The sequence below is a fragment of the Halichoeres trimaculatus genome, unplaced genomic scaffold (genome assembly GCF_033239565.1).
Source record: "Halichoeres trimaculatus isolate MK-OKI-2021-1 unplaced genomic scaffold, fHalTri1.1 fHalTri1_scaffold_23, whole genome shotgun sequence".
Lineage (NCBI taxonomy): Eukaryota > Metazoa > Chordata > Actinopteri > Labriformes > Labridae > Halichoeres > Halichoeres trimaculatus.
The window spans coordinates 11,476,094-11,499,740 of NW_027437201.1; the positions used below are offsets into that span (position 1 = coordinate 11,476,094).

Sequence of the window (23,647 nt, forward strand, 5' to 3'; positions counted from 1 at the left end):
CATTAGCGCCAACTAATACACTGGACTGACCTCTATCATCTGTCCATCAGATGTTTGAGCTCCTGAAGCATTTCCCCCAGCCTGAGCGTTTATCTAAATCATGACACTGTGTAAAACACTTTGTTTGCTTGTTTTCTTAATCTTTGCTCCCTCATTTTCTGACTCTGATCCCATCCACGGGCTCTTAATGACCGCTCTGACAGCTGTTTGTAGAAGATGCTTGTTAAGGATGTGAGCCATTAATGGCAGAACAGAGGGCACTCAGCCATGTTTAGTCACCACCTCCACCCAAATCTTTAATCTAACAAGGTGTCAAGTCATTAAAAGTCTGTTGAGAAGTCATGCCTGCTGAAAACACAAGTGACTTAACGCCTTATACGCTCAGTTTGGTAGCATGAAAATAATGAACAAGCAAGTCGAATTGGCAGAGTCAGATCCTCTACTAATGACACCAAAACCACTTGACAGTTTGTGACTTATGACTTGTGTTGCTTTTGTTTCTCCTACAGTGCACAGATCATTTTTTAACATTATAAATCTACTGTCTGAAAATGAGTAATGAACCCATGGAGACTTCTCACAATCTGCAAATCTGTGGAGGCTTTTAGCAGCTTGTTTCTTGGTCTCAACGAGTATTATCAACCATGTTTTTTGTTTTCAGTCTCATTTCAGAGCAACACTTGGAAAAATTCTCTATGCAGCTCCAAGTCTTTGCATCATTTAAAACATTTATCATGAAATCTCTACATTATTCCACCTCAGTCAAGGATCAACTTTTTCTTCTTTTGAGTGACAAGTTTTCTGGATTCTGGGTTTGAAGCTAAAAATAAATAAATAAATGATAATAATGATACTAATAATATATAATCAAATAAATATTAAAATTAAAATTAAACATGCCAGATCCTCATATCTGTCCTTAAAATATGGTGTTTAATTTGAAGGATTATTTTTTTTTTTTGCGGTTTTGGAACTGAGTTCAAACTTTAATTGTTCTGTTTTAAGTAATGCAGAGAAGTGTATAGGTTTGAATCCTTTGTTCAAGAACAAAATCAACCATACGATTGAAAGTTGAAGACCTTTTCAAAAAGCTTTGCCTGGCACTGATATGCTCAAAAATAATCTGACAAAAGCATTTTTTATCAATATTTTACATTGTTGTTTTGACCCTTTTTAGAAAAAATTGTCTTTAAGCTTTGCCCCTTCACTAAACTGTTGCAACTCCAGGACTGTCTTTTAACTCTAATCTCGCTTGAAGCCAGCGATCAGGTACTGTTTTAATGGAGAGCATGAGGAGGAAGCAAGGGCAGCATTATGCTCCTCATTATCACTTCATCCTACTGCACTTTTACCCCGGGCTACCCGCGAAGCTCATTAAAACAGGCCAACAATGGAGGCTTATTCTGACTCTCACACTAACAGGACCTGGAAAATGTCTGTTGGACCCTGTGGAATGTCAGTGGAGTTTTTTTTTTCTCCTGGGTACCTGTGAAAGTCACTGCTGCTGGTAAGGACGGAAGGATGGCATGCTGAGCCACCACTCAACATGTGTAAGAAACAGGACTAGAGAAGTTTTGGTGACATTTTGCATCCCAAATGAGATCAAGTCAAACATCAGGCTGACATTGTTGAACCTGCTGCCCATGTAGAGTGCTTACTGCCTGAACACCTGCATGAGCCACATTGAAGGTTTTGCTGTCATGCATTGAAAGTCTCTCTGGTACTGTTGAACCCTGTCTGCTCTCAGCTCTCCCTCTCCAGATTTGTGATTTATACCTTAATGACCAACCGATTGACCTTTCCATAGCATGAGACAGCTGATGTAAGTTTGTGTGGCCAAACTTTTGGTAGATTTTGTTATACCTGTAGTAATAGATGCTGGAATGACCATCATGTTAACAAATTCAGCTCAGCGGTAACTTTGACAGCAGCTCCAGGGGTTTTAGGACGGCTGGCATTGCTCAACAATTTGTCAGTCAGATATGATATTTTTTTGGAAAAAAAAATCTGAGCTTGGGTCATGGGAACCCTTTGTGTTGCAGAAGAGGAGGTGCCAGCTGTTGTACATTGAGCAGGTCTTGATTTTAACTTTATTTTCAACAGATATCTATCCCCCCCCCCCTGCAAACCTCTACCAGACTACAGCACCCTTGGAATATCAGCAGCCCACTGCAACATAAACTTTTGGCTGGGAACTTCCTGGTTAACGTTCCTCCTCCAGAAAACAACCCTCCACTTGTGTGCCAAAATCTCCAGTCCAACACCCCCACAGGTGCTAACAAAAGGGAAAAACTTCATTTGCCAATTACACAACATGGGTGTTAGGCGCAAAAATGTCAACTGTCTGGGGTGGAAACTAGCAATGACACCATGGTGCATGCCACAGTGTTTTGCACAAGGTGTCAGATGATTTTTCTGGCATTTTGCCTTTATTAGATACTGAAGAGAGACAGGAGGTGTCGAGGAAAGGGAATGAGGAGACATGCAAGCGCTGAGGACTGTAGCCTCTAGATAAGGGGCAAGGTGTCTGCTCCACAAACAGAGCTTGAATTGTTCAAAATTATTCAACCCCCATTGCAAAACGGGTTGGTAAGCAAAACTTAGAAACTTTTTGTAATACATAAAATTAAGAAAAAGATCAATACCAAGTAGATTGATGTTGATGTGTAGCACAGCTTGTCTAATTTTAATGTTAGTGCCACTTTTAATGACTATTATTATCTTGAAATTACTAAGAGATGCGACACAGCCCCAGAGCATCACATAGTCACCGCCATGCTTCACTGTAGGGAGGGGGTTTCTTTTAACTTGCGCTTCATTCTTTCTCCTCCACCTCCAGTTTTGTGTTAATGCTCCACAGAGTAGAAGCCTTAGATCCTTGAGACTTTTTGATGCTCGTGGCTCGCATAGTGCCTGCTGCCACCAAGTCTTTCTTCAGGTCTTTGTTAATCACTCAAAGGTTTTTGACTGGCTGCTTCCTCAAGAATCTGGCGGTAGTGGTTGATATCTTGCTCACTATACTTATAACTGTTCCTCTTGGACACTTCAGTGCCCTTAAAAGCTCTTCTGTAAACTTTTTGGATGGTTGGCTTAGCCATTTTCCCAACATATAGTGAAACATTCCTACAAGTGTTATCTGCTTACTGGCATGAACTGTTGTAGCATTTTGTATCAGTTCAACAATATACCAACTGAAATATGAAGCCTGAGCTTAAAGTTCCACCGTGCACCTCTTCCATTCAGATAACTGGATTATCAGACCTTATTTGATACTTGATTCCTCAGATAGTGGAGCAGAGTAACCCAGCACTTCTGGTGATCATATCTCTCCAATCTCTTATCTGGAGATGTGCTCCAATTATTACCAGCGTAATAAATGATATTAGGTATAGTCTGTCTTCTTGAGGTCACAATTGGCTACTGAGCCCATCCTTCATCAATCCAATTACGCTGTCATCTGAACGCTTTCACACCCTCTGCTTTGTACATTAATAACTGTAGGCTGCATGGGAAGAAAGCTGGTGTTCAGATGCTGTGAATTTACACACCTTAAAACCAAACACACTCATTCATGCGGTTAATGTTGGATTAAAGGCAGATCTAATGGACAGCAAACCTCCACTGGCTCTTCTATTTTGTCAAATTAGCAGCCTTGCCTTCTGTGCAGCAGAGTATCACTGATATCTTAAAAGATGCACAAGGGTATTCAAGTTTAACATTTATGAGGCTGAGGATACTACCAAAGGCGCACCTTTAAGAGCCAACTGGTTCTAAAATAAAGCTCAAGTACCTTTGTCAACATGACCTTTCCGGTACTGAGAAGCCTGTGTTTTCTGGTTGCATTTCCTGAGTGCTCTCAAGCTGTGCTCCATTGATTCAGCCACATTTCAAAGATTGAGGTTGGAGTTATTTCTGCAACTTTAAGGAGAGCTCCAGTAAAGCTGGAATGAGTTTATCCCCCTGTAGCTGATAAATGGGCCTTTTTCTGCATGTTAAAATATGCAGCTGAAAGCAGCCACACTAACAGACATACATGTTGTTGCACTGACGTGTAGCTCCTGGGGAGTGTTTAATAACTCACAGCAGGAAATTTGCATACTTATATAAAATGAGCCCTTGATGCATTCTAACTGGTCTTTTGTTTACACATAAACCCACAGATTTGGGGTGTACATGTGTGTGTGTTGTGCTGTTTCGTGATTCTTTGCCTTAAGTAAAGCTAAAAGTGAGGAAACAGTGTAAGCTGAGAAAGACACTACAGAGTGTTGCAGTGTTTTACAAGTAGTAGCCTCAAGTTTACATGTGTAGTGTATGTGGAGGAAATGATTAATATAACTTTGGGTAACTTTTATAACTTTTTTTTTTTTTTTTTTTTTACATTGATGCCTCTCCGTGACTGACAGAAGCAAACACAGCCCCAGTTAAGGTGCCTTTGGCCTTGCAGCTTAAAGGTTCCATATTATGCTCCTTTTCTGCAGTTTAATATGGATCAATGATGTCTTTATTAAATGGTAGTAACATGTTTTGGTCCATAAAGCCAATAAATAATAAATCAAGCACAGCAGCATTGTTTCCAGGCTCTCATAGCCCCTCTGTTCAGAACTGTCTGATTTAGTGGGCGTGACCTTCATATGTAAATGAGCCACCGCTGATACCGCCCCACTCTTTTGCGTCACTAAGAGCGGCGCCACGAGCTCCGAGTGCACAATGTTTAGAAAACAGCGAAGCTCATTTACCGTAACATTACAGGCTAAAACAGCAGGCTAACCGCAGCTAAAGTTAGCATCCTGACGCTAACACAGAGACAGGGTGGAAACTGAGGAAAAGCTCTTACATCTGCTCCACAGCACACAGCATTTAAAATACTCACATTTCTAGGGTCAGAGGTTTGTTGGCGGATGGTTGGTAATGCGCCTGGATTCAGGACCAGTCTATTAGCTAGCCCTCTGTTGTCCTGTCCAAAGTTGGAAAAACAGTCAGCTGTGAAGTGACTAGCACACACATGCACAGTTTTACTGAGTGTAGCTGGCACATTCCCTTGATAAATGAACTCTAGCCAGTCAGTCTTCTTCCCAGATGGGAAGCTTGTTTACAGCTAAAAACAAAGCAGTGATGGTTCTCCAACTCTGGCATTCTCCCCCCTGCTGCTGGAGAGTGGGCGGGGAGGGGGTGCGGGGGTATCTGCTCCAGTGGACCAATCAGGTCAGGCTTGCTTCTGATTGGTCAAAAAAGGGAATCGCTGACATCGGCAAATCCCCAAAATCCAAACAGCTCGTTTTAGGTCAGGATTTTACATTCACAAGCACTACTAAGTACAGGTTTTATCATTAAATGTCACATTTTGTGGGCTGGGAGGAAAGCCAAAGACCCACAAATTTCACCAAATGACTTAAAAAAGTGATTTTTGCATAATATGGGACCTTTAAGCATACTCCTTATACAGCTGCTGTAGTTTATGGTTGCAATGGTCACTGGTTTAACTCGCAGCCATGAGTGACCCTTTGTTAAAAATCCTTTCCAACACTCTACTCCCAACATTAACTGTCTCCTCTCAGCTGTTCCATAAATACAAGCAAAGAATGCAAAACTGACAAAAAGTTTAGCTGTTTGCAATTAATACATCAAACAAGAAAAACTTTAAAAGCTAGACGAGACTAACATTTGCTCTAGCTTACTGCCAAACAGCATTTCTTCTAAGGATTTCCTGAAACTTGATTGAATCCTTTTCAACCTCCACAGGTTGCAGGTTTCCAGTGCCAGCCCCAGAACATCACAGTCACCGCCATGCTTCACTGTAGGTCGGGCCTCTTTTTTTTTTTTTTTTTTCAAAATGTGTTTTTTTTCTTCCTCTCTGCTCCCCACATTTCCTTTCTTCTCTCATATGTCCTGTCCAATGAGTACTGAGTAATTTCACGCTACATGGTGGTAGGAATTAGCATGAAATTGGGATCCGCTTCCAAAAGAATATATCGGTGTGAGATGATTAGAAGAGAAGTTCTGATGCTAAACCCAACAAAGAACAGACAAAGACTTATTGCTTTATCCAAAATCAATGCACCCTGAAGGTTCCCATTTTTTGTGGCAGTTTTGATGACCCATTTGGACAAAGTAGCACAGAACAAAATACTTTTTTTTTTCTAGAAAGATCTCTTTTGCAGCCATGTAACAGTTTAATCTGAATCTCTGTGTGACTGAAAAAATGTGAACAAAGGTTTCAATTGAAATCTGACCTCATAACATTGTCCCCAGTCATCAGGTTTTATGGTTACAAATACACAATATCATAATTGGTGGTCATAGACAGGCATTAGAGTAGAATTCAGATTGTTTTATAACTCTGGTTGTAGTTTTAGGGCAGAGCTTTATGGACTTGATTTAGACACAAATGGATCTGTGTGTATGAGCACTGACTGTAAAGGACACTGATAGTGTCTGAGCACTTCTGTCTGTGTACAGGCCAGCATCTGGCCAAAGATAGATCGATGTGAAACAATGATCCGTCTTTTCAGCTGAAGCAGCAGGAGAGACCCTGCAAAGCTAACTGCCGCCATTCATGAAACTCCTTGCAGAGAGGACACTGAGGTGAAGTGTGGGTGAGGTGGTGGACTGGGCACTGGCTGAGCTTCATAGAGTATGCATGACCACACGTGTAAATTTGCATCCCTGTGCGTGTGTTTGCATGTCAGGAGTTTAAGCGGTGCGATACCTCCCGGCGACCCTCACTCACCTACCCCCTAATCTCTGCCAACTCCCGAGTGAGATAACAGAGCTTACTGACATTTGAATATTCTGGCTGCTCGGCTGGAATATCAATTAAGGCTGGAGCGGCGCTCGCAGCTTCCTGCTCTGTCCCGCTGTGCTCGATTCTCCTGTCACTCCGGCAGTCCAATTGTGACTTCAATTCCCAAAAAGACGACAGGGTGAAGGCCGAGCTAATTTTCACCACAGTGAGAGGTTTTGTGAAAGTATGCGGAGAGCTGCAATCCTCCAAAACTACCTCCATCAAGTGACTGATTATCTCCAGGCGACTGAGCATGAGAAGTCTCCTGGATCCTGTTTCCAGTACATTTGTTGTCAAAGACGCCAACCGGTCCCGTATTGTCAGGCGGAAAAAAAAATGAAAGCAAATGGAATACATTCCCCTGCTCTCAGTGGTGGTAATCTGAAGATGATTTATTCATCTTCTTCGACAGATGTATCCATGTGAGTGTAGCTAATGATATGTTCTAGATAAAACCATTTCCACTGGACTGACAAATCTGCTTCAGTGCTAAGTCACAAAAGTCGAAGTGTGATTTAATTCCTGGACTAAAGTCTTGCCAATGTTTTTGGATTTCTTAAAGCATTTTTAGAAATCTTGCAAAATTAGAAATCTTGTATTTTCAGATGTGACCTAAGAGTACAGAAGTCATCAGAGTTGTTCAGGTCAATGTGACAACTTACACTGGATCCACCCCACTGTGGTCCGGCTGTGTCTCTGCTCCGGCAGGTTGCAGGACGAACGAAACTCTGATTCTCCCACTTACAAAAAACAACAGCAACAAAAAAAACTGATGGAACTGGACCTGATATTGCGCACAAAATCTTGGGTTGCTGACCCAAGGGGTGGGCTTCGAGACTCCTCACTAAAAGCTACAGGGTGCTAACCTGACACAACAGATGGACAAATATCCGCCACGGAAATATTTTACTAGTCTATTTGGGTAGAAGCTCTTCGTATTTGTTTTCAGAGGCAGGACCTTAAAAAAATCAGCAGCTGGTGATTGGATGACTGTTCTGTTTGACACACTCACCACAGACCAATCCACATAAAGCCACGGTATGAAGTTGCTTATGTGCACCACTGCTGAGAAACAATAGATAAACAACTACAGGAACACGAGAAACAGCTGTGATAATGGTGTGAGACGACTGCTGCTTGTAAAGTTAACTTAAAGAATCAAAGGAACGCTGACAAGTATGAAAGTCTGCTGACGTCACGTCTGCTCGTCACTTCCGCTGCTCCTGCAGCGCCCACCTGTCTTCCCTAAGTGGGTCAGTCAGAATTTAGCCAAGTGAAACTGTTGGTCAATTGAGCCTGGCAAGATGTATCTGCAGGATTTCAGAAACTGAATCAGGCAGGGCCATCTACTCTGCAAGGTTAACAGGGTGCCAAGCCTGTCAGTCAAAGGAGTGGCGCCTCTGATTGGGCAGACTTGTGATCTTTAAATCCTAGAAAAATCATACACCCACTGTGCAGTGTGTGAAGATAGAGAAATACGCTATTCAGACCTTTGGTTTTTTTTTGGCTTGGTGTGTATGTGGTTTCCAGTCTTTCTGCAGCAGACTTCAAGTGGACAATCGTTGAACTGCGGTTTTCAGCATGTCTGCATAGGCTTCATATTTTCAGACTGGAGCTTGCTGCTTGGTTGTGGCACAGCGAATGGGAAAGCCATACAAAAATGCGATTAATTTAGGTCATATTTTCAAGGTGACCAAAAAAGTGAATAGTGTGCTTAACACATCCTGTACCATATTTCTTTACTACTACGATTAGGTTTTTTGTAACACACTCGCAGATATGGATGATTGTATTTCCCTTTGATGTGAAAGCAGCATAAATCTGATACACAACCCAAATATAACTAACAGCATGTTGGTAAGAAATCATTCATCCTCTGTCTGACAAGCCTTTCTACTAACTTCTACTTCTTGGCTTGAAAAGAAAACAAATTGACTCCCGTATTTGTCTTATTCATTATAGATAAAGCAGTGAGGAGAGTGTTGCTCTGTCCTGCAAATTCACCCTCATGTGTTTCAAATCCAACACTAGAAGAAACTCCTCTTCTCTGCCTGATTTATGCAATCAATTCAAACACTGTGGGAGTAAGTGAAGCCTTGGGGCCACTGCGGTTCAAAAGTTATCAAATCCAGTCCCATGGATGTTCTGAAGACACAATTTAAAGTCCACAAGTGCTCTGGAGGGGAACAAAAGACTGAATCAGAGGGAGAGACAGAGAGAAACAGGTGACAGAGGAGAGACAGACAGAGAGAGAGAGGTGAAGAAAAGATATTAAAAGGAAAAGAGAGAGGTTAAGGATGCTCAAGTGAGAAATAAAAAGTGTTGGAGCTCAGCCTGCACACACTCAGCATGTAAAGCAAGCACTGACTTATTGTTTGAGCTGCCTTCTCAAAGAAGCACTGCTGAATCTGACTCAAAAGAATCTGCTGAGTAACTTTGTTTGGGATGAGGTTACAGAAAAACTGCGATTTCTTCCCACGCAGTTGAGAATCATTGTGCATAAACAAGTCAGAGATGGAGGGAGTAATAAAGCTCATATCTCCGCTCCTCAAACAGCAACAAATCATCTTTCTGTTCCCTCTGACCTCGTCTTTTTCACTCTCTCGCTGTCCTTCCTTCTCACTCTCGTGGTCCTCCATCCTTCCCCTCCCTCCTTCCCCCACCTTTCCCACAGTTGTTGCCGTGGTAACAATACAAAGAGATTTCCTTCGCAGCCCTGTCACCGTGGCAACGCTTGGCTTTCCTCCAGGCCATTGCTGGAAGCGCGCCGCCCTCTGGTGCGCTGCAGCCGGTTCGTACTGACCACTGTCAGGTGGAGGGTTTCCATGGGTGGAGAACGACTCAGGGTGCTGGTAGTTTGTGAGATCTGAGATAAGCTACCGGTTTGTTTTAGATGCTGAAGGTAACCATGAGTGTCTGGATCAGAATACATTAAGGGAGTTAATTTTGTGAGTTTTCTTTAGTCCGATCACAAACCTTGTTCATTTTTCTCTCAAAATCCAACAAGTCATGTGCTTCGAATACAAAACATCACCAGCTCCTTTAAACTTCTGCTCTTCCCTTAAAAGTATCACAGTGTTCCATGAACATGGTAAAAGATTCTTTATTTTTAAAGTATCTTGTTGTGATAATGTTTACTGTACATGGGGGAATTGAGCTCCCACACTCAATGTGTACCATATCTATATTGAACTGTAAATGACTCACAACTGAAGCATGACACATAGCTGGTGAAATCATCAGTTATGACAGAGGAAGGATGCAATTACTGGTGGTCTTGAATCTAAAAACCCTCACAAAGTCACATCTGTTGAAAAGATGGTTCATTTTTGGGGGGTTGTAACAGGGCAGCTGGTCCATGTTACAAGGTCTGGTGTCTCATCTTCCTCTAAGTGGTACCTCACAGATTCTCTCTGGGTTTGGGTCCAGCAAGTTTTCTGACCACTCAAGCACAGAAATATCACTGTTGTCTAACCAGCTTTTAAAAACTTTGGCGGTGTGGGCAGGAACCAAGTCCTGCTGGAACATAAACCAGTGGTCCAACAGCAGGAGATGACGTGGCACCCCAAACCATCACAGACTATAGAAACTTTACTCTGGACTACATTGGTTTTAGAGCAGCATACTTAGAAACAGAAACAAACAAACAGTCATACCATCTACACATTCATTTGTTGTAGTTTGTTGGTGGTTTGAAAAACAGCCTTGGATTCTGTTCTACTCCATTATTCCTCCAGACTCTGGGTCCTTGATTCCTAAATTTATGCAAAAGTGACTTTCATCTGAAAAAAATACTTATACCAATGTGCAATACTCCAGTTCTTTTAATCCTTTGTCCCAATTGGACTCTTGTCTTTTGGCTGCATGTGAATGACGTATTTGTACACTGCCTGGCCAAAAAAAAGTTGCCACCCCCAAAAAAAGTCACACGCTCTAATATTTTGTTGGACTGCCTTTAGCTTTGAATACGGCTCGCTTTGAATACGGCTCGGAGTCTGACCGCTGTGCAAAGCCTTCTCCAGGAATATGGCCATGCCATCAGGGAAGGAAAAAGTCCATTGATGGAATAACCTTGTCATTCAGTATATTCAGGTAGTCAGCTGACCTCATTCTTTGAGCACAGACTGAGCTGACTGAGCTGTGCTGAACCTCGGCCTGACCAACCGCAGCAACCACAGATCATAGCACTACCCCCACAGGCTTGGACAGTGGGTGCTTTTTTTCCGAATAGCCTCACTGATTGCTGACTGACAGCGGTCAGACTCTACCATCATCAGTGCAAGCTCTTGGTGAAAAATTAATGCAACAGTGGATGGAAATGAATCTTGTGACATTGCAGAAGCCTATCAAGGCTAAAGGCAGTCCAACAACATATCCGAGTATGTGAACTGTTTTTTTGGTGGTGACTTTTTTTTAGCCAGGCAGTGTATCTGTGCATGGTGGGTCTTGATGCACTGACTCCAGCCTCTGCTCACTCCTGATGGTGATGTTCCCCACAATCCTTGAGTATATTCTGCTTGACGATCTACTTAAGGCTGCAGTTCTCCATGCTGCTTGTGAATCCTTTTCTACCACACCTTTTCCTGCTGCTGCTCAACTTTCTAAAACTGTGCTCGAAAACAAGCCTCTGTGAGTAGCCAGCTTCTTAAACAATAACTGTTGAGCTATCAGTCTTTCTGTTGATTGTATAGCCTACAGATCCAGACTAAAGCTCTGTTTCCACCTAGCGATTTAGTTCAGTTCATCTCGGCATGGCAAGTATTTTGTTGCATTTCCATTGAATAATCCCGGGACAGATCCCAAATAACCCAGATGAACTGTCCCGCTTTTTTGGAACCCTTCTGTAGGGGTGCCAGATTCAACCAATCTGATCCCTGATGGTGGAGCTACAACACTGCAGTCAGTTGATTGGTCGAAAGATTCGTCACTTACCTTGCGACAGCATCTGTATTTCTCCTAACGGCACACAGTCTTCTCTGAAACAAAGCTTGATTGAGCTTTGAAATAAAGAGCCACATACCAACAACAAAGAAGGCCAATGGCTGGATGTCTTCCATTGTTGCTCTTTGTTTACATTTTTCTTCTTTGTTGGATTTTTTAGCGGGGTACACCGTATCATGTTATTAGGTAACTGATGCTGCTATAATAATGCATCTGGCTTACACGCCAGAGGGGGCATGGTTGGTTACGGAAACGTAAACAGGATCAGGCGTTATCAATCCAACCTGTACCAAACTGTACTGATCCAAAACGGGCCGCTTGGTGGAAACGGGGCTTTAGAGAGTCATGTAACTTGGTCCCTATTATCTTTTTTTTTTATTCATAGCGCTTTGCTTTGAACAGTCGTCCTTTCACCACTAAATTCTGCTGACTGGAAAGAGAGACAGACGACGTTACACCTGTCCTGCCCTCTCTTCATTGGTTTCCGTCCGTCACAGGATTGAGTTTAAGCCATTTCACTTGACTGATCTTCTGCATGTAGCACTGAAGTCAACCAAACAGTTGCTCCTGGAGTGCCTGAAGCTCACCTCAGAACCAGTACAGTCAATAATCTGTGGGAAAGCTTGCAATTTCATATGAGATCCGCCCCCCATCTCTGCCCCATAAGTGATGAGAGGAATTGTGATTGAGTGGTGGAATAATCTCCAGGATGACGATACTGAGGAGAGAAAAGTGTCTGACAGTCCTCTACACGTTCACATAATTGCTCGCTCCACTCCTGCTGCTGGAACACAGATATTCCTGCACAAATGCTAATTCTGCACAGCTGGTGCTGAAACCGTGCGCCACTCGTGAGGCGCAGCAGCCAGTTGGCAACTGAGAGGCTTATTACAACAGCAACAGGAGACTTGACATTTTGGATGCATTGTGCCTGTGAGTAAAATGCACTTTTGAGATGTCACAGTAATGGGATTGTGTGTTGGCAGCCTGGCTTTGGCAGGAGCAGGGAATTTCAACGTCTACCAGGCCAAAATCTGGCTTCAGCACTCCAGCAACTGATTAGACTTGTGTAAGAGTGTCAGTTTTTTGTTATTTGTTAAGTCTTTTGTCTGCTTGTCAGTCCCCCCCCCCCTTTCAGATACCGCACGACTTTGTTTCTCCTTCACATCAAGGCGTATTGAATAGACTTCGCCTGGTATCGCCTAAGCAGATTAGTCTCCTCCTTACCCTCATTGTCATGGTGACTGGCAGGACACAATGACAACAAAATCAATTCAATTCAGACACCGAATCAAAACAAAGAAGAAGTTATGTATCCAAGCTATTATGCAGGAACAAAAGGGGCTCTTCACATTTTTCAGATGACTTTACTTCCTTATCTCGAGGAGTAATTCTGGACTGAAAAACTGTTGCAGGAATTTTTTTTTGTTGCTAGTGTTGCTTTCAGCAGACTCTCTGCTACAGTGGTGGCTGCTGGTCAGTCAAGGAGGGGAAGCTCATTTTTTTCTGGCCTACATCATAAATGTGTTTACTTATTTGAACGTAAATTCTACCCTCCATGCCAGCTTGCTAGCAGCTGGAGCTGCTAAGTGAGACTAAGACAGGCTGTAAGTGTAAGTGACAGAGGGAGAAGCTCCACAGCTGTAGCTGTAGCTGCTTATTGGTGAAAAGAGACAGAATCTGTAAACACAAGGCTTGTCGTTTTTAAGACAGGTAAACTCGCTGGGGATCGATAAAACCTCCGGATCAGTCCAGAACAACTGAATGTAGAACTGAGAAGATGCTCAAGATCGCTGAATGGCTCACTTCACTGTCAATCAAAAAGGGATTCGGCCTCAGACAGATCATCCAATCATCATGCAGAAGCCCAGCGTTCAGGCCAGCCCACTGCCTCATAGACCCCCAGAGACGCTGAGCGTCCGCTGGGCGGGACAAAGCCCAGTGTTATCCAATGACCGTTCAGTTTTCCCAGTGGAACAATCCACGCTACGCTTCCCTGCTGAAGTTAGAAGATGCTCAGCATCTGACTGTGTTAAAGCGCTGAGACGCTGCGGGGATGAATGACAATGGGGTCGTGCCAGTTACCTGTGATAGGTTGCTGATTCTGAACAAAAGATGAAGGAATTATATCGAATATTTTGTCGATGAAATCTACACACAGCAGTTCATATCTGGATCTGGATCTGAATTGTACTTTTACACCTGTCAGAAATTATAGTGACCTTGTCTGGTAGTGTTTTGCAAAGCAATCCGACCATAAATGGTGGAGTTATAAACACGTGGTGAAAATGGCCCTATCTCACAATGATAAAGAATCCTTTAGGAAAATCCTGGATCCAGACGGTGATCTGGATCACCTCCAGAATGTAATCACTTCTTCCCTATCCCATTTTGAACATTTCCTGAAAATTTCCATTCCTTACTTTTTGAGTTGTGTTGTCCACATACAAACCCAAAAACATAACCTCCTTGGCGGAGTTAATAATGAGGATCATAAGAGAAAATAAAAACAGATTTTCTTTCAGTGTGCCTTATGGGAATTGTAGGAAGCATCCATGATCTATGGACACAAATGAGTCAACTAAGAGCCTGTTGACTCTTTCCAGCTCCACACAACTGAAACCCAGACTCATCTTTGCTTAACAGTCACAGGGTGAGACAGGACTCCTCTCCTACGCCCCCGCTGACAGTATACATTTACACAACATAATGCCGCTGCACCGCCATGTAATCCACAGCTTTAAGCAGGGAAATGCTCCTGTGCTGTTGTCACAGTTCAGGGACTGCTGGTGGAGGAAACGGAGTCAGAGAGAAAGGGCTCAGCTGGAGGCTGCAGAGTCACTGAGCCTCCAACCTCAAAGATTAACGGGTTGAAAGTGACAGAGTTTACAGTGCTGATCGGTGGAGTCACAGCTCTGGTTTTCTTTGTCGTTCCTCTTGATGTTGGGTCAGAGAGATACTAAAATTGATTTAATTACAGTATAAGGTTAAAAGAATCAGTGTTGTGCTCCTGTTTTGTATATTTTTAGTAATCTCCTTTAAAAAATTATCAGTTTGATGACGTTTCTTTTTTTCTTTTGCCAGAAAATCCCCCCCCTTCGCCCTCCACTTTCTAACCATGTCTGGTGTCAGACATTCACATTAAAGCCCTTGCCTAACTTTGAAACCACATTTATAAACAGCAGCAAAAGAAAAATCGATACATCAGCTGCTTTCTGTGTTGCTAAATGAGGTTGAGACCTTCATGTCTCTCAGGTGTTAGTTATAAAATAAATCCCAAGGCTGGTTTTCTGTTTCTGTATGAAAGTGGTGCTAAAACTGCTGCTCTTGCTTTCGTTCCTTCACCGAGAGAAGCTGAGAGGTGATTGTACAAATGCAAGACGTGACCTACAGAAGCAAAGACATTAATACTTCTCTGGAAATTGTAAATAAAAAAATGTATATCAATGCTTGACAAGCTACTTCCTCACTACTACAAGCATCTCCTGTCACTTAGGAGCCTGAGGTGTCTGATTTTCTCTAAAGGCTGTTAAATTATACCATAAATAACATCATTTTAAGGAGAGGAACACAGCATGTAATTATTAAATCACAGTGTCTCATTTGCATAAGTTTCAATTTGAGTTTTTCTACTTGGAAAGAGTTGTCAGCAGCACTAATGGTCCAGCACTAACAGAACCAGAGCTTGTGAAAGTGGAGAGATTTTGCCAGGACAATAATCTTATTTAAGCAGAATCTGTAAAAGCAGGACTGTAATTTAATCATCTCAACAGACAGATACAAACATAAATGTGCTGAAGTTATTTGTTTATTGTTGCTGTACTTATTTGCTGACTTTTAAAGAGGATGTTTATTTGAAAAAAAAAAAAAAAACATTAATAACACCTTTAACTAATGTAAAAAAACAACTTCATTATGTAATAACCCTGCATTTTGTAATAAAACTCTTCAACAAAATATGTCATTAACTTTGCTGTATTATGTAATAAGTTTATACATATTGCATTAGCTACTTATTACAAAATTTGGGTTCCCACATGCAGTAAGTAAGAACTTATTACATCATGCATTAAAGTTTATTACATATTGGGTTCAGGATTTTTATAAAAATGTGCGGCAGATTATTATGAAATGCAGGAAATGCAGGTGAAAATGTATTAAATTATTACATATTATGGCATTACAAGGATTAAATGAGAATAGACAAATATATCACAACTTGGAAAACCTTCAATGCAGTAAAAATAATAATAATGATAATTGTAAAATTGTCTTCATTTAGCAACAATTCAGTTTTTTTGTTGTTGTTTTTTTTGCATTCATACTGTCCCTCTAGTACCCCTGTGATAACTTTACATGATCTACAGTTCATAAAAAGATATTTTTTTCTCACTCTTTTGTTTAAGAAACATCTTATTTTAAGCCTCTGTCTAAAACACTTTGATCTAGCTACTGTCTCTTTAAGGCTTCATTTTGTCACTGCAAAGAAATCCATTGATACAGATATCTCTAAAATAAGCTGGCAATACTTTGTGTGTGCATATTCATCTCTCAACAAACCTCTAAGCTCAATCCCTGAGGGGCCAGCTGCCAGGTGTCCCTGAGGCTTTTCCATCTTTTACGACAAAACTCCACAGAGGAGAACAGTCAGACTCAGTGATGACCCGTGGAGGCAAATCCAGCTGGAAACAAATATTTACAGAACTTACCTTCAAAACCTGTCTCCTCTGCAACTTTCACCCAAGCCTGCTCCTTTTTTTTCGGTCTTTGTAAAGTACACACATCGTAACGTATAACTCTGGATGATGACACACTGCACAGATTATTTTCTCCTCCATCTTTCGGCAGAGTGGGAGCAGGAACAGGTGGCAGGAGCGTCACACGTCATCAAATCAATGATGTCGTGGGGGAATGTCATTGCTGATTGGCTGCCGCGGCACAGCCTCACGTAAATTTTTGTCAAAAGTTCAATATTTTCAACTTGAGGCAAATCTATGTCCAAATGCGTCTTTGCTTTGACTCTGTATGTAATCTGGACCCCTATTTGCATCTGGTGATGCCGTACCATAAGATTGCTGGGAAAGCTAAAGCTCTGAAATAGTCACTCCTCTCCTCTTTTCAACTAAAACTTGATGTAAAAATTGTTAGGAAAATACTTTATAATACTTTGTTATGAATTGTTTTTTAGCCTAGGTTGAAAATAAAGTCCATCCTTTTTGATTAAAGAAACTCAGACACTGGTTGAAAAGGGTTAGGTATTAGTGAGAAAACATGTTGGATTCATTTTCTGCACGTTTGTGTCAACTTTCTGGCAGTACAACCAAACACTCCTCAATGATTTCATAATTAAACTGGGCAAATGCCAACAAACGACTTTGAAGACACATCTTCCTGGCCCCAAAGGTGTTTATGTGGTTTAAATTAAAATACTTAGAAGATGCTTTTCCCTTTACCTGACCTTTCCCATGCAATTAGTGTTTTGACTTGGCAGCAGGTGTTTAATTCTCTGGTAATCGAGATGGACAGTGTGACTGACACGGTTTGCAAGAAGGTGACAGTGTGACAGAGAAAGCAACAAGGAAGAGAAAGAAGATGTGAGTGGTGTTAGGAATGGGTAATGGTGTGTTTTAGTCCAGGTAAGAACACTCAAATATTCAGCTACTTACAGTATGTGTGAATGTGTCTGTGTTTAAATCAGGCTGTTGAGGTGTGTGTATGCTGAGGCCTGCTGGGTAAGCTGGGACAGTTAGAGAATAAAAAGCCATCTGACAGCTCAGCGGTGAAATGTACTCTGGGTAAAGGAGAGGAGAGTGAGAGAATGGCCTATTTGACAGCCGGTGCACAGCCTGTAGTCTGTGTGAGTGTGTGTTTCCGAACAGTGTGTGGAGACAGCACGCATAAATTTCTGCTGCATGCACTGATGGAGCAACTATTTGTGTTTTTCGTCAACTCTACCTGTGTTTATCTGTGTTTCATACATGTGTGTGTGCATATGTGTGTGGTCCTGTGTAATTAGGTAACAGTTCGGCCCTCAGTGATCCATTTCCTGTCAGCGAGGACAAAGAGAGACCTGCTGACCGACCATCTGGTGCCCAGGTGTATCACCAGCTCTCTCTTCTTCTGTCCTGTTCACCGGGCATCTGTCAGTCCCGCTCACTCTTACCCCCAGGAAGCTGCTTGACCCCCAGCGGCTGCTCACACTGGTCTCCATCGATCCAATCAAGAGGAATGATTAAAGTCTGGGTGATGTTGTCGTCCATTTTCTTCTGGACGGCATCATTTGTCTCTGTAGCCCCCTGACGGAGTATTTCATTCAGAGGAAATAAGCTAAGAGGCTAATTTGTTGATAGAGGAGGGAGGGGATGTGACGCTGACAGCTGAGTTTGTAATCATTTCATTTCTCCGACTAGAAGGAAGTTTCTGTGGGTGCAGTTTTACGGAAATTAATCTTTCCACAATTACATCAAGACAAGGCATTACTCTGTTGCTCAATGCTAGATTCAGGCAACATGTGGTTGCACTTTGCATGCACTGCAGCTCCTCTGAATGATGCTGTGCTCAGCAGCATCATTTTACAGAAAATCAATTCAGCCCGTATTATATGCTTGGAGGTCTGCAGGGGGTCACTGTCTGAGACATGTCAGGGTTTCAGCGCGTGAGTTTTAAAGCATATTTATCCCACGGACCAGGAAGTGCTCTATCCTTTACATGATCTGGTTTCTCTGAAGTGTTGGACAATGCAAGACCTATTGCTGTATTGCTGTGAGGTACTTTTCAACTGCAGGAACCGGTGACTTGTTGAGGAACTATCTGCTTTTTTTGACCACAGGAACTTGTGTCTGAATATAGTTCAGGGGTGACTGAACAACCCCTCTGGGATAGAGTTTTCCAAAGGTCCCTAAATTATTGGGATGTGGCCTCCAAGCAGAACTCTTCTGATTGGTGGAGCCCTCGCAGTGTTTTTATTTCAGCCTCTGTCCACAATAAGGTTGGACACAGCTGTGGTTCACTTGAGTTTAATAGCCGAGCCTGATGGGAGTGCATCTCTGTCTGCTCCCAGTGTTACAGTTCAAAGAGTAACCCTGTAAACTGGAGACCTTCAGCTAAATGTTTTATTGGATATTGGATATACAACAGCTGTCCTTGTAAATGCAGACTAATTTTTGTTGTATGTCAAAATGTTATCAACAAAAATCTAAAGCTTTTTGAGTAGGATACATCCTGCTGAAAGTATTCAGTCAACAAGGTCTCAATTTAAGCTGAAAGACTGGTCGATCACTGCTGTTTTCATGCTTCGAATGGCAAAGATTGACCTGTGCTTTTAGCCGTTTGAAGCCATTTCCAAAAGCCTGTTTTTTGCTTTTTGAAAAATTCTTTACCACCAGTACTTGTTTCCTTTCAAGTGTTGATTCAGTAAATCCATCTGCAGCCAGCACAGGCTGAATTCTTTTGTACGTCTAACTTTTTATTGATTTTTTATATGCTTTTAACTGTATCCAGTTACATGTTTCTGCAGAGGCTGCAGATCAACCCCAGCCTCATTTGTTGGTGACTGGATTTTTTTAACTGTTGGACTGCACTGGGTTAGGGTCAGTGGAGTTTTATCAGATCCATCAGGGTCTTGTTTTATCACTACTTTTATTTGTTTTATATATAAATAGGTATCAGAGCAAACATGCAGGGTACCATATAACTAAGTTTACAGATGACTCTGTTATTGTCTCCCTGCTCCACAACGACAGCCCAGGCAACGGCCCTGTGGTAGACGACTTTCCACACTGGTGTAAAAACTTTTTCCTAATCATCAACTCCGAAAAGACAAAAGATCCTGTCATTGATTATGGGACAACCCCACTGCCTTCTCCCCTGTTTTTATTGATAAGTAGAGGAGATTCTGGAACTGCACTAATATCTCAGCACTTTTATCCAAAATAAACTAACATTTGAGCATCGAGTTGATGCTGTGTGCAGAAAGTCTCATCAACAAACGTACATTGCAAGTTCAAGGGTTTTAATGTCGATTACAACTTTTATGCATATGTTTTATTTTATTTACTGAATCTCTTGTAAGTTTTTCAGTACTCTGTTGATGGGTCGACAACTTTAAAATAAAGAGATATTTCAGGCCATTGTAAACATATGCAGCAGTGTTGCGGGCACATCCCAGCCTGACATGGCGAGTCAGGATGTTATGCAACCTCTTTTAGGCCTGGACCACACATATATGGATCTTTTCTTGACCGGATATCTTTGACCTGGTTTAAAAAAAAATCTCTGTCCACACCTCAGAAATAGGTATCTCTGTCCATATGAGGACGCAAAAAAATATAGATTTGAGTCGTTTGTAAACAGACGATGAGGCGGACTTGTTACTTCATGAACATCAACAACATCATCATCAACAACATAACATTTAGTTGTAGAGCTGTAATGAGGGCAAAAAGTGCAAAGAACGCCTGTTCTTGTTGTTGGCAACCGTTACAGTGACTTGTTGCTAGGCACTTGATGTCATTGCGTCAACACCAGCTCTGTTTAACACCCCTACACGGATCCACTCGACGGGATATTTTTTTATCCGTTTTAAAAAATCTCAGTTTATGTGGGTAAATTTGCTGTGTTCATGTGGTTGATATTGTTTAGGAATGTACCCGTATTTGTGTGGTCCAGGCCTTAGTCTTGCACTTCAATATTCCACCACTTAACTCTGCACAACTTGGTCAGATACACCATAATTTAAATTTTTCCTTGAAAATAAAATCAGGGCCATTAAACTTGATAAAAAACAATGTACATCTACAAATGTAACACTATAACAATATAATATGCAACACGCATAACAGATCACAAGGCTTATGTACAACTTTGTCTTAGATCATTAAACATTATTGTCAGTTGGAAGCGATTTCAAAGACAGAAGCTATACCTGTGCTCTATGCACATGTTGTATTGTGCATATCCTGTTCACTCCCATGGCTTTAATAGCATTCTGTACCAATAAGCCTCATTATACCGTCAATAAAAGAAAAAAAAATACTCCCTTTTTCAATTTAGAATGACCCTCATAAGAAAAGATGAACTTAAGAAAGCCACTCTTTTATGCGCACATGCTCACAGGACACGCTCCCTTTCATTTAAGACATTTGACTGCAGAGTCTGACAAAGGCTTGGATGGATGAAAAAAAACTATTTATGCAACTACTCCACATTTTATGCCCTTCAGAAGAGCATGGAGAGGAGCTCATCCTAGCATAGTGCATTATATCCCTGAGAGGCTAGAACCCACTCTGTCTGCGTGTGTATTATTCCTACACAGAGAGAGTGAGTCTCATGGGTGATTGGCCGGTCAATCCTTTTGACAAGATGACTCATTGAACTTTTTATAGAGGGTAGTCCTATAATACAATGCCTTCCTCTTCTAATGTACTGTAGCTGGGAACATGAAGAAGGAAAGACTCTTTGATGTGCAGAGTGCTCACCATGACGGGCCTGGCTCTGACTTTCGTTCTGCTGCTCAACTTCATCTTAACATTCACGCTGACACATATGACACTGATGTCTTTATATAAGCAAAATCATAAACAGTGGAAGATTAAAGGTCAGATCTGAAGAGGCTCAGACTGCATTGTTCTTATCTTGTGTGTTTGACAGGAGAAATCCCACAAAGAGAAATCAGAGCTCAGGGGGGAAAAGGTAAGAGGGATTATGTTTTTTATGCCTGGGGTGATGATTCACTGAGAGGAAATGTGATTTTGTCAACAGTGTTGCATCAGGTGTTGCAGTGATCTATGGCAACATGAATGTCAGTGTTTCTGATCGTATTGCTCTTCCTTCCCTCCTGTCTTTTCCTTTATCCTCACTTATTTTTTATGTCTTTCTTTTCTTTATGACACTCTGTTGAACATCACCTGTCTGGCTTTGGATTCAGACAAGATGAGCTTTAGTAATCCGTCATGATTCCTTATTTTAAAGCAGCTCAAAGAAATAGAACATCAAAAATAGTTAAAGGTAGAGTCTGCGGGATTTCATTAAAAACTAGAGCGTCAACTTTTACAGGAATAATCCTGCTTAATCATCTCTTATGGGCCTCTATACATGTGTATGAGTGTCTGTGTCTGCCTCGACCCTCTCCTCCTCTGCCTTTGTTGATGTTTTGGTTACATCAGCCAATCACAGCCTGCCAAGTGCACCAGTGACTTTGCGAGTTGACAACGGCGAGTGGAAGAGGTTACATCCTTAACGGCTACAATAGTGGATGTAGCAAAAAGAAAGAAAAACATAACTTAAGAAACAATGCAGGCTGTCCATACTAAACAGGCTGATCTTGACCTCTGGATCTTTCTGAAAATTGCTCAAAACAGTGTGTTTGGACATAGAACGAGATCTTCTCGAGATCTCTACAGGACTTGTTGAAATGATGAGTTCATCGTATAAGGAAACACCAAGGTCTACTCAAATCTCTGGTCTTCAGAGGACTGGCCAATCAGACTGAAGGGGGTCTATGGAGTTAAGAGCCTTAAAGTGATAGTGTCTAGAACAAAACATTCTAGACAGACGCAAAGAGGTTGAAATAAGGGTTTTCTAAAAGACCAGTGTGAGAAAAATGTTGATTTTTATGAGCAGTAAATCATGTAAAGCTAATACAGGGGTGCAAGAAGGATGGCATAAAGCTAAAAAGAAAGCACAAATACCCCTCTTTAATTTCCTGGTTATGATTCATAGCTTGCCTAATAGTATTCAGCTTCTTATTACATTTTTTTCTTTACAGAATAGAGTTTTTGAGCTGTCTTTGCGTCTTTTTTGTGAAATTCCCTTAAAGATGAAGCAGCAAAACTTTAGATGTGCTTCTGAAAAGAGTTCTGTTTGGTCACGGCATTTTTTCTTTTTTCCTTGTCATTCTTTCATCCATTCACGCTATTCTCCGAAGCAATTACCACAATTCTAAAAATTCAGGCTCATAGATGAGCTGGCAAAACGAACAAAAGGAGGAGAAAGGAGAGGAGAAAGGAGAGGAGAAAATGTAACGGAGGAAAAAACAGAATTGAGTATGATTTATATTCCCGCTATCAGGGCACATTTCTAATTTCAAACGGGCAACATTACTATATGATGAGGCAGGCTCCGCTGGATGGCGGAGTTCAAACAAACAGTGTAAGAGACGACAAAGCGAGTCCCAGCCTCTCTGTCAATGGTTTCCCTCCAGGCTGAACATTGCTTTCTCTTCACAGATTAGAGTCTGACTCCTCCTGGTCTGAAGCTTTGGAAGGGAATGGCTCATTTTCACAGACGATGATTTTCCTGCCCTGGGCCATGAGAATAACATATGCAATTTCTGAAAAGCTGAGTGCTGTTTTCACTCCATAATTGATGCAGCGTGTGAATGTTAATGCTTCGACTGACTCCTTCAAAAAATTGAACCAGTGTTTTCTTTACCCATGCTCCCAGTCACACTAACACCACACAGAGAGATGTCTGTATTGTTAAAGCAGCTTATATAACTCACCTCTCTGAAATTACTGATCCAGAAAGCACTCTTGTGGTCTCTTTCTAATCAAACACAGAAGCAGCAAAGTGCTTTTCTTTTCTAGATGACATTGAGACTGTGCAGCAGTCTACAAGGCATAATTATGAAAACAGGTTCCATCAAAGAATGACAAGCCTACAACAAAGCATACAGGCACATGCATAATTCATTAGGTAGCGACATAAAGGACAAAACAACAGCTTTATGAGATGCGGAGAAAGCTTCAACAACTTTACAATTTTATTCACTGCACAACACAGTGAAATGGTTTTAGTGCAAGTTATCCCAAGAAGAAATAAGTGCCAACAAGCCAAAAGTTAGACACTGAGTGTGTTGGTGTGACCTGTGAGGTCACCAAGAAAAAGACAGACCAAGACAGGAAAAAACATATTCTTTTCTATTCA

At 41.6% G+C, this 23,647-nt stretch overlaps 1 long non-coding RNA gene across 2 annotated transcripts in view; it reads left to right on the top strand.

The window, feature by feature from the left end:
* LOC141785400 (uncharacterized) overlaps positions 1-23,025 on the top strand; it is a 67,803-nt gene extending 44,778 nt beyond the window's left edge. Inside the window, exon 3 of one of the 2 annotated variants that reach the window (XR_012597526.1) lies at positions 22,948-23,025. This is a non-coding gene — a long non-coding RNA (uncharacterized LOC141785400). Of the gene's footprint in view, positions 1-5,739; positions 5,806-22,947 lie in introns of those variants that run through there. The other variant, XR_012597525.1, reaches the window with a different exon arrangement.
* The last annotated feature ends 622 nt before the right edge of the window (positions 23,026-23,647 follow it).